Here is a 12,312-nt window from a genome sequence, read left to right as displayed (position 1 = left end):
CCTCTTCCGCGGCATGTGTAACGCCTATTGCGTCATTTGTGCCGCGTCATATTTTCCAGCGGAATTATGCAACATTTTTTTTTCGCTTCTGCATGCTGTCAATACTGGGGCTTGTACCGGAGGCTGGACCTCATGCTCTCTTGGAACAAGGGTGTAGAACCGGAACCGGAACCGAACCGAAAACCGGAACCGAACCCGAATTTTTGCCCGGAACCGGAACTGAACCGGAACCGTATTTTTTACGCCATTTTGGAACTTAACCCGAACCGGAACGAATCGGAGGAACCGTTCCGAACCGGTTCCGGGGCCTCAAAAATAAGATATCTAGTTTTCAATTTCGGTACCCTACCTTGAGTCTGAAGATATTTTGCCAGTCGCCAGACAGCACCATGAAATATTTTGCATAGTCTGCAGTTTCCTAGGCCCATCATGTTCTCTTATAACTATTGCCCTCAATTTAATGTAAAGTTGTCCGTATATACTATCAGTTTGCGTTAGGTACTGCCCATCTCTCCCAAGTATCTTTTACATTTAGCATAACTTAAGTTTGAACGCATATTCCGAGGCAACATATCATAGAATATTCTTCATGGTTTCCATCTGCATGGTGTTTAAAGTCGTGTAAAGTTTTCAATGTGCTGTTAATTCGCATGCATCTCTGTCCGCTTGTGAAGGCCTTCAGGGACACCATCAACAATAAATCCGTATCTTCCACTTATTTTAGTTTGAATGGGCAGTTATATACAAACAGCACTGAGACACAACCACTCGTAGTTCTCAAACTTAACGTCACTTTTTCTTGTATACAGTGCCACTGTGTCCTTTGGTTACTGCTCCAAGAGAACATGAGATATAAAAAAATGTGTGATCCTAATTTCTACTTTCAAAGTATATTTGAAAGCATTTTCATGCTATCTTGAATCTGCTCAACCTTAAACTTAAGAGGCGGATGGATTAAAGTCGATTAATGCGGGTTAGCGGGTAGACTGGGGTGGATTAGTTAGATGAGTGAATAAGCTAATGTGAATTTGTTGGGCTGGTGTGTTGATTAATTTGTATTACAGGATTAATTTGTATTACAGCGGGTCAGTTAGGCAGGAATTAGGGTAAGGCGGATTAGACTGTCGGACCACACATGATATCTTTGGGGTCCTTGGCATTTGGAAATTTTGCAGCGTTCTCCTTCTGGACCAATCAGGAAATTTTGTCAAGCACAAAGTAGCCGCAAAGTTATGCGACGACCACCTGAATGCTATAAAAGGTCTTTTTTATGCCCGTATTGCGCTGTTATGTTGTTTCTATAATAAAATTGACTTATCGCACTAAAGTTAATAACTAATTTCCTAATGCATATTTTATATTCATCAAATGGTTTTCCAAACGTGTATATATATATATGAGGAGAGACGGTTGGAAAGAAAATAAACTGAAAGAAAAAAAGGGAGGAATGATCAACTGGTTTGATGCAAGAGACGCCCGACAGCATTCTTCAATACCTTCTCTTTCTTTGTGCTACCATTCTGCAGCCTCCCACAGGTGTAGCATCTCAACCCCCGAACACAGCCCCCTTCAAGCTGAGGTAGCGGCGCCAAAACTCTCATAACAGACTCCTAGCAGGCGTGGCCCAACTTTTCCAACGATCGATTGCATGTTATCAACACTTTCACTGATCAAACGGATACCACCAACGAGACTGTCACGATTGTATGGGCACCAGCTAATACTGGCATCCCCGGCAAACAAGATCACCAACCTCGTGGCTCGAGATTTGACCCGCTTAGCCAGCGCTGATGAAGCCGGGCCCGAGTGCATGTATCCTGCAGTCACAGACCAGGAAGTTACTCAGCACTATATCCTCTTCCGTAGAACGTATTCGTCCCCGCACAAATCGCTACCGATTAACCAGGAAAGATTATTCCGCGCCCTGCGGGCATACACCTTCTCACACACCACCAGACTCCACTTCTTTGACGGGGCACAACTCTCTCCATTCCGTCGCTTCTGTGGAGAGCCTGGGAACCTCATACACATAGTAAGCGACTGCGAGAAGTGTACCGTAGATCCACCCAATCTCCACGTTTCCATAGAGCTTTGGGAGACAGACATTGCCAGCTCCGGCCTGGAAGATCAGTTGCTCTTGATGGAAACGGCTGTCGATTCGGCCCCCTCGAATGAGGGCGCCTCTCTGCACCTTTGCCTCGATTTAATTAAACTTCATTTCCTCTCTCTTTCTACAAGTGATCATTACTGCTGCTTGTGACTTCACTGGCTATCATCTTTCCTTGAGCCCAATCACTGTCACCGGTCGCTGAAGGGCCATTAGCAAGTTCCTATCTCCGGTGGTTCCCTATCCAATGCCGTCCTATACACACCGTCCAAAGAGCCTTTATAGCCGTTCTTTCTTTCTAACAGCTCTGTTAGCAGATCAAAGATTAGCAGAAGGAAATTGCTCTAAATGCCACCTGCCACGCTTAGCAGTCGGAAATTAACACCGACGCCGGACTGTTTTCTAGTTCTAGCACTGCTAATGATTTCGTGTTAAAGCTAAACGCCGTTGAAACTTAGGGTAGATGAAAAGCGTAGCAGACCAACCGATTTATTTAAAATGCAAAATGTTTTGCCTTATTGTGCGACAATAGGGGTGCGTGCGAGCGTGCGTGCGTAACATTTGATGGATCCAAAAAAAGATGGTGCGCACGTATGCTCTCCTGCCCGCCAAAGAGTTCGCCCGCTTGCCAGTAAACTACCTGCCCGCCCGCCTGCCTGCCTGCCTGCCAGGCAGAACATTCTGGTGAGGATTCATGATTTGGGGACGAGGGGTGGCCCGTCACGAGCCGCCGGGGAGGGGGGGGGGGGGCGGAGGGGAGACTCAAAATTCCCCACCACGGCAACACTCAAAGGTACCAAAAAACGTTTCTGGACGGACGGATCGTCTGCTTAGTAGGTCGATGCAAACAAAAGGCAGGCTGCAGGGAGGCTGCCCATTGCCAGAAGATTCTGGTTAGGATGCACCGATGGGGGAGGCGCTCGAGGCACCGGGGCGCTGCCAGCTGGCCAGGAGGGTACATGTTCGCCTTCGAGAAGACTGTCGCGAGGACGCATTATTTGGAGACTAGGTACGGCCCGTCACTGGTCGGCGAAGGGAGTGCATCACAGGGCGGCACAGGGGTGGCTCTGAAGAGCGATGTGTTAGAGCGCAGCTTTTAAGCGCCCGCTCCTGTGGTTTCGCGTAGTTTCTCAGCGTCGGCCTCGTTGTAACCTAGAGAACGAAGACGCCACCTAAGATAGAGCGAGCAGGAAAGCGGAGGACGAAAGTATGGCGAAAGTGGGAGGGGAGGGCGAAATTTCCAGACCGCGCGAGACATGCTCCACGGCAGCAACGCCATACGAGATAACGAAAGAGTATACCGCATGCCGTCGTGCATTTGTTGAGGAAACGATCACTTCCTAAGACACAGCAGAGCTATGCGCCGTCGCCGACAAGACTACAGTTCGCGCTGTGCTCCAATTTCGCATTAGCGACTACCGTAACCGACTGCCATATTTTTTGTTTCCTCAAGAAAACAACTGTGGTGTAAAAATTGCAGTGGTATGAGCCAAGAATAAAATAAAATTAAATCATGAAAATGAACGAACTTAAATTAATAAAGCTAAACCTGCAACCATAAAGAGTAATGCTTTCACATTCATACAAATAGGCAGCCTTAAAGGGACACTGAAGTGATATGTAAACATTGCGGGATTACTAGCGCAAATTGTAGTCCGGAGTCCCCAGGCCATGTTTCGACCACTCTAGGCGCGTTTACGCGATTTTATTTAGTAGAAAAACTAATTCGAAAACGCTGTCCTCCTCTCTTTACGCTCGCCCATTTTCTGTGGCGTTTTCGTGTGACGTCAGGAGGGGATGAGCTGGCAATTGGCTGCGCCACGGCTGCGCTACTGCACGGCTCCCCGGCCGACAGAGTCAGTCGGCCCAGCGTTTCGTCCGCCGGCCGCCGGCGGGTCGTCGCAATCAAGGAGGTTAAAAAAAAATTGCTTGGTCGCAATTCGTTCGCTTAGTTGAAACGAAGCCAGGACACGTTTGTGAATGGAAGAATGTGCCTTTCTTTACTTGGTTTGTTTGTACACTGTATCTAGCTCCAAGTCAAGGTCGCTTCACACAAACGCTGCACATGCGACGCTTCGCTGACTGGTACGCCAGTAGGAAAATATAAGGCCTCTTGAAGGCGGGAGAAGAGTCAGCGAAGTCAATATAGGTACTAAGCAAATAAAATCAACTGATATTTTTACCGTACAGCGTAAAACTAGGGCGCGGGAAGCACTTTTTTGCGCTGGGCGAACTAGCACAGCGGTCAGCAGCACGACTACGCATCTGCGAACGCTTTTCCGTCTACGAAATGCAATTGCTAGACGTGAGCTACTGTGGAAACTCGGGCGACGCTTACTGCACGATCGCAGTACAACAAATAGTCACCTAAGCGGCTTGAAATGCCAAAACTAAATAAAAGTGTAAACCGGTTGTACAATATATACCCTATATTAGCAAGGCATTCGTGTCGGCCTAGCAATAAAGAAAAAAAAAAAAAAAAAAAGCGCTCCGTGGCCTAGCGGTCTCGGGCGCTCGGAATTCACCGGAAATGTTTTGCGAGTCACGAGTTCGAATCCCCGCGGGTACGTGCTTTTTTTTTTGTAAGTTAACTTTTTTGTTTTCCGCCGATGTTTTCTATATTGAGTTCACCTTTTTTGGGGCCGCAACGTTCATGGCTACACGAACTAGTTCACAAAACGCGCGCAGGCTGGCACTGGCGCGCTAGCGAGTTCTCGTTGGCGTGCTGTTGCCATAAGCACCGACTGCTTGCAGGCAGTGGGCAAAGGCCAGAATGAACAGACCCTTGGCCTGGTGCGAACACGCTTTTTACGATACAGGCATGAGGGAGGCAAGCTCCAAATATGGGGGAAAAGCGCATGACATTTGGGCGTCTGCGGGTACGCGGAGGGCGTTCATGCACTGCGTAGGTCTCGGCTAGTGAATGCTACGACTACAAGCCGTCCTGGGAGGCTTATCTTGTGCATTTTACAGCCGACAACATGGCAGAAGCGCGGTACGATGATTACTGATATATTGAGAATGCCCATCCAACAAAGCCATTGGTTATGTTTTACAGAACCGAAACCGAAACTTGTGTGATTGCTAACCTTGGGCATCGTCCAATCACGGCGCCCCTCCTCTCAACGTCACACCCTTAGTTGGTGCGGCCGCCGCAAACCGCGCATGGTAGTTTTTCTTCTTTCGCGCTTTGTAAAATAATTACCGATTTGTCAACCGGATAAACGATGAAAAGTGTGCTAATTTGAGCCAGTCTACGCAGTGCAAGCAAAAACGGGAGCTTGACAAATTGACTTCAGTGTCCCTTTAAGTGTCCCAACGAACCTTTTGTTTCACTTCAGTTATTGTTGTAATCGTTGACCGACCTGTCACGATTTGGCCCGCATTCGTGAACGTGGGAGGGTCGTAGTACCCTCCACCCGAGTGACTACTCGCAACGTGCTGGTGGTGACGGTGACTGACCGCCGCAAGCGGCTGTGCTCGTCGGTGTTTATTCGCCAGCCGTGCACAATGTTTCGCACCGAGCCTGGCAGGGCCACGGAACTTAGCGGCTAACTAAAATTGGAAGGGGGGGGGGCACATACTCGTCACACTACCATAGAAAACGTTTTGTAGCTTGTACAGTTAAAGGAGCTATTGAACACTTTAGGTAAACTCGCCGCGGTGGCTCAGTGGCTACGGCGTTGCGCTGCTAAGCCTAAGGACGCATGTTCTATTCCCGGCCGCGGCGGCCGCTTTTCTGATGGAGGCGAAAAGCAATAACACGCGTGTGCACGAGATTTCGGTGCACGTTAAAGATCCCCAGGTGGTCAAAATTAATCAGGAGCCTTCCACTAGGGCGCGCCTCATTGCCTGCGTTGCGTCGGCGCGTTAAACTCAACAATAAATAAATAAATAAATAAATAAATAAATAAATAAATAAATAAATAAATAAATAAATAAATACCAAAAAATCAGTCAATCAATCAATACTTTCTATGAACGCTTTCACTCTTCTGTGCATCTGGAAGCACTGCGAAAACTACAGCTATTTCCAGCACGGAACAACAGCGCGTGATTTGCTCGTCGCTGCGGATGCAGCTGCAGTTTCTGTTTCCCTTTTCTGGCTTTCTTTTTAAAGTGGCTATCAAATGCCTTAGCCGGCAAATAGCCGCTACACCGCTGTAATGACGTCATTCAGCGGTCGAAGAACGCCAAGACCGGGAACGAGAGAAAAATATTTAAAGCAAATTTCTAAGTTATCTGATAAAGAGAGAGCAGTAATTTTTGGCTGAGGCACTTTGCGACACCCTAATCTAAGTACGGGATGTGTTGGTTGACTACTTTCTGCAAGCACTCAAGATTTAGAAAAAAGTTGAAAAAAGTGTTCCAGGGTCGCTTTACTTTGGCCAAGACAAAATATTTGCACAAAGAAACATTCATTATGACTTTGGTTTTATGCCGAATTGATAAGGAAACGAAAAACGAGCACAAAAAAACTAACAGAAAAAAAAACACGCCTGCTTTTTTCTTCGAACCCGTTTGAACCCGTTTGAACCGGTTCGAACTGGTTGGAACCGGAACGTAATGGTGCTTCGGAACAGAACCCGAACCGAACCCGAAAGGCTTGAACCCGAACCCCAACCGAACCCGAAAAAATTCCGGTTCGACACCCTGCTTGGAACAATCACGAAACAAATTCTAGGGCGTTACTGTACTGAAACGAATACATACGCGCGGGAGGATTTATTTCAGCAGGTGTCGCGGTAAACCAGTGGTCACTAGCAAACGTGGGCTCCAACGGGAGGAGTGCGGTCACAGAAAACGGCGCGCTCGGTACCCAACAGGTGACGCGCGAGCTATGCGCACGCGCGAAAAGTGCATTCAGTTCAGCATTGTGAGGGACGTAATTCTAAAAAGATTTGCTCACTTTCTAACAGTGTTGCGGAATGGGCGTCCCGATTCCATTACAATTCCATTCCGGGGAATGACAATTCGCCTAAATTCCATTCCTTTCAATTCCTCGGAATGCCAAAATATCGCCCATTCCCATTCCGGGAATGGCCGGCCAGTTCAATTCCATTCCTCTAATTCCTCCCCGTTTTATCGGGTGATTATCAAGTTACCAATGGACACACCATTTAGCTGATGGTATTACACTCGTTAAGAACTGCTAAAACACGCAAAACACGTCCCCAAGGTCAAAGAATAAGGGCTTTTTGGCTGATCTCGTGCAGTGCGATCACCCCACCAATTCCCACAGGGGCAGTTCTCCCGTTAGTTATTATAGTATTCCCATCGTCAGCATGTCTTTACGAGTTGTGGTGTTTTCATATTGTTTAAGCCTGAATGTGTTAATGCTAAAGTGACGACATGTTATTTTTGTACTGACAAAAGTATGGTTTAAGAAGACATATTCCTTAAACGCGTATTACACGCGTAGTAGTTTACACGAGTATGGAGCGGTCGTGAGTATGGTTAGAGCTATAATTTTGTTAACGGGGAACAGAACCTCTGGATCTGGTGGTATCAGTTGGAAGAGTTATCGCTCCAGCACCTTGTCCTGCCTTTGCACCAAATACGGATCACGGGACGCAGAGGGCGTCAGCTCTCACGGATGTCAAGCGCGCGTTAAAAGCATGGATAGGTTGAGAACTTTCTGTGTTTGCGTGTGTGCAGGCTTGCAATGTCGCCCTCGCCGAAAACCTTAGTTACGTGCGTCAGGTATCATCCACTGCACATGATCGAAAGTTCACGCGACCTTTGTATGGGTGTCTCGGTGGGAACCAATGCGCGGGGATAATTTTTTTCTCTCGTTAGTGCATACTGGGATAGTGCACTTGTTCGTATACTAACTTGCTTCTTGTTTTTTTTTCTTTTACAAATCGGGAGATCGTTCACACTTTTACACCACGCAACCTTTGAACCTAGCCAAATAAAGAAGGACATAGAGAATGCGTTGCGACCTTGGGCTCAGCAAAAACTGAGTCCAAGGCCTGTATAACTCATTGTATAACTGAGGCCTGTATAAGTAATTTGAGGGGTTGCATGCAGTGGAGTAGCAATGTAGGTTACCCCAACTGTCCTCTGGTGTGGGTGATCAACCGAAAAAAAAAAGTAAAGAAAAATGATAACGATAATAATAGAAGGACACGTTCGGCAGTCGGCCAGTCTAGTGTTGCGGAACTCCCTACACCAGAAAAAGTGCTTAGGTGCCCTGGTTGAATGATTGTAGGGTTTAACGCGCCGACGCGACTCAGGCGATGAGGCGAGCTGTAGTGGAGCGCTCCGGATTAATTTTGACCACCTGGGGATCTTCAACATGCACCGAAATCTCGTACACACAGGCGTTTTTGCTTTTCTGCTCCATCATAAAAGTGGCCACCGCGGCACGGAATCGAACCCGTGACCTCGTGCCCAGCATCGCAATTAGATGTCCTCGTGAATTTTATATGCTGCAATAAAGGTCTCAAGCTGCAGTGTAAGGTGAAAAAAAAAGCTTTATTTTCGTTTCGTTCATAAAATTACGTAACAAAATGGTGTGAGCTAAATGGGGGCTTCGCCTTACAGTGCTCAAAACACGAAGTGTAAATGACGGCTGCTTCAACAATCAGTTTTAAAACAAAAAAAGCAAAATAACACAGTTGCCTTCTGCCTATACGTGGCGCTTGACAAACATGAGCTGCTCGAAAGACGTGTTTGAGAGCCGGTTTCGCTTTGCTGTCATTATCAGGGATGCCGTGGAAAACACACGTTCCACTTCAGCTGACGTCGCATTTACACTGAAAACTGCCCTTGAGAGTCGGGAAAGCAAGGGAAAGCGGCTAGCGTTCGCTTTCCAATAGGTCGGAACCGTTTCGGAACAAAGCTTGCAGCGTGCAGTTTTGTTTTGTTTTTTCTTCACGGGTAATATAAAAAAAAACTGTTTCCAATGTGCCAATTTGGCGGACGTATTGTGCGTACGTGAGCCATTGGGCGCAGGAGCAAGTGTGCGGCAGTGCGCCATGAAATCGGTGTTTATTTCCCATAAAAAGCTAGGAGGAAGAGGGGGGGGGGGGTAGCATAGAAAGCGTAGGGGGAAGCATCGCCCAGCTTTTACAGTATGAGCGTGCTCCTAAATCAATCATTGGGAGCGGCGGCAGTGCCAACCAGAACCCCCCCCCCCCCCCCCCCCTTTCAGGCGCCAGGTGTGCGGTTACTTAAGTCTTACATCCAGCATGGGAAAGCAGAAGTCGTCATCAAAGCTCTACTTGCTATCTCGAGAATTATTTATTATATTTTTGTCGGTTGCAGTAGCGACTGTTCAGGTGACGGAGAGCTTCTTTTTTGTAGCTTGCCTCTGTAGCCGTATGGCTGCATTCAGGTGGATGTCAAACTTTCCTTCATAGAAACTTACTCCACCTTGGGGATTTCCCCTAAATCTGGTCGATTAACACCCATCCTTCACTTTGTGTTGTTGATCAATTCACTCTCGCGCTACAAACTGCTAGCCTCCTGGGTAGCTCAGTTGGTAGAGCGACTGCTCCGGTTAAGCGGGGGTCCCGGGCTCGAATCCTGGACCAGGACGAATTTTTCTTCAACTGCGAAGTTTCTGAGAAAGCTGTATAGCTTTCCTTTGTAGCCGTATAGCTGCATTCAGGTGGATGTCAAACTGTCCTTCATAGAAACTTACTCCACCTTGAGGATTTCCCCTAAATCTGGTCGATAAGAGCTTCTTCTATCTGGTGAGAGTTTCGTTTGTGCCACGAGCTGTTCGCTGATTTTGCAGACGCTCGCTAGAACAGAGCGAACGCGGCCTTTATTCGGTCGCTAATCGCCGCGTCGGAGCTGGGAGGCGCAGCCGTGGCCGCAGTTCCTATTTCATGGGCTCTCCTGTTTCGGGTGGATCCCCGAACCAATATTTTAGGCCTTCGTCGACGCTTCTTCGGGCAAAGGCGTCCAAGTGTCTAGAAAGGAGGGACAGTATTGCAAACGTTCATGGGGGAGAACTGGGGAGCGCGAGGTGAGATGGGGCGTTAGCTGATATGTGGAAGTTTGCAGTGAACACAAGCACTGCGCCAGCGTCCCGCTGACGGGAAGGTTGGATGCGAGTCGCCGAAGGTTCCAGAAGCAAAAAACAAAACTTGAGGGGGAGGGGGGGGGGCGGAGACAGCTCGCAGCCGGAGCGGATGCGCCACCAAGGTAAAAAGTCACAAGGCCCAGTCAGTGGGAGAGAAGGGGGGAGGGGGGATGCCTCCGCGGTAATTCCCCACCACGCATACCAACGGCTTAGAGCCGCGGTTATTACGCGGACAATCGCGACGAATGTCGTAGCAGTGCTGTATATAAGGGCAGAATTGTAGTAGGATAGCTGCTTATACATATACCGTGCTTGAAACCAGCCAATCGACTTTAACAGTACTGTGTTGTTGTTAAATTCAAGGCTCCGGCTTTCTGATGTTTGAACTTGGGCTGGTGGGTTCTTTTGCGTGTTTATGCATATTTTGACAAAAACCGCGCGTAGAAGGGAAAAGTACATGTGCTTTATTTTGGGAAAATACATGTAATTCCGTTCCCATTCCATTCCGGGCAAAAGTCACTTAATTCAATTCCCATTCCATTCCTTCAAGTATTGTCGCCATTCCATTCCCATTCCATTCCGGGGTCGCGAAAATCTGGAATGATTTCGGATTCATTCCGATTCCGGACTGGTAACTACGCAACACTGCTTTCTAAATGTCAAGGTAAGACTGGAACTGGTTTTCGGACGTCTGTATGGACAGCATTTGTAAGCAGAAACGCATTGGATATATCGACGGTATGAATAGTTATTGAGAAATGTGTAAAAACCCGCAATTTTCGCAAAATACTGACTCTCCCGTTAAGGTGCGTGTTTGAGAAACCTTGTGAAACAGCTTTTAAAAACTGCTCTGCGCAAGGTGGAGCGGTGGCGTAGAGGCAGAGCATCCGCCTCGCGCGCAGAAGGACCGTGGCTCGAATCCCGGTGCCGCATGATTCCCACCGGATTAAAAAAATCGCGTGTTGGTGGATCCCATGTTGCTGGATCCCGGCGATCATTGCGGGTTACGCACTGCCTCAACAGAGCAGGATTGGCCCCAACCTCCCATGAATACGCCAATTAACCCTCGACACTCAGTTTTCAGTGGCTCCGAAGCAACTGACCACGAAGGCCTTCAGACCTGTGACGCGGCAGAGACGGTGCTAAGGAAACCTTTAAGACCAGAACTTTATCTAGCGAGGCAAGTCTAGAGGTGTTGTCCGTTGAATTAGAGGGCATGAATGTGATCCACTAGGGCTTATAAGGTTAGGATCTAGCGAGGTGAGTCTAGAGGTTCACATCCAACCGCGACGACCAACTAGCTGAACGCTTCTACGAAAATGTGGAATCGGCAATGGCTAAAGTAAAAACACGGTATACCGTAGTTATGGAAGATTTCAATGCTAAAGTAGGCAAGAATCAGGCTGGAGACAAGGCAGTCGGGAACTATGGTTTGGGCTGTAGAAATGGCAGGGGGGACTTACTAGTCGAGTTCGTCAACGGAATAATCTACGCATCATGAACACTGTCTTCTGCAAGCGGGAGAGCCGCAAGTGGAGGTGTAGACGCCCAAATGGGGAGCATGAAAATGAAATAGACATCATAATATGCGGTAACCCTGGCGTCCTGCAGGATGTGGAAGTGCTCGTAATGGCAAGGCGTACTTACGATCGTACAGTAAGATCTCGAATTAGGCTAGATTTGAGGTGGAACCGTAACAAGCTAGTATGTAAGAAGCCGATAAATGAGCTAACAGTAAGACGTTAAGTTGAAGAGTTCAGTATCGCGCTGCAGAACCGATATTCAGCTCTTACCAAGCAAGCAGAGTTTACTACACAGGAAGCCAGCGACAATCTTACACAATATCACAGTGTGTGCAGTCTAGACAGATGGCGAGACAGGATGCTGGTAAACTTTCCCTGGACACGAAAGATCTAATTACGAAACGCCAAACCATGACAATCTCCACCGCAGCTGACAGAATAGAACTAACGGAGCTTTCGAAGTTAATCAATAAGCATAAGTCAGCTGGCATAAGGAAGTATAATATAGAGAGCATCGAATATGCTGTAAAGAATGGAGGCAGCCTGAAAGCAGTAGAGGCGTTTAGTTGTGGTGAGAAATCAGATGTATGCACTTACAGACAAGCAAGGCAATGTCATCACAAATAGGGATAATATAGTCATTG

At 47.7% G+C, this 12,312-nt stretch overlaps 1 protein-coding gene across 1 annotated transcript in view; it reads right to left on the bottom strand.

The window, feature by feature from the left end:
• LOC144176002 (ATP-binding cassette sub-family C member 2-like) overlaps positions 1 to 12,312 on the bottom strand; it is a 327,158-nt gene that overhangs the window by 196,405 nt on the left and 118,441 nt on the right. The gene's annotated exons all lie outside the window — the stretch shown is intronic.

The sequence above is a fragment of the Haemaphysalis longicornis genome, unplaced genomic scaffold, assembly GCF_048455015.1.
Source record: "Haemaphysalis longicornis isolate Haplotype H1 unplaced genomic scaffold, Haemaphysalis longicornis Haplotype H1 scaffold_3, whole genome shotgun sequence".
Taxonomy (NCBI): Eukaryota; Metazoa; Arthropoda; class Arachnida; order Ixodida; family Ixodidae; genus Haemaphysalis; species Haemaphysalis longicornis.
This window is presented reverse-complemented; position numbering and strand designations above follow the sequence as displayed.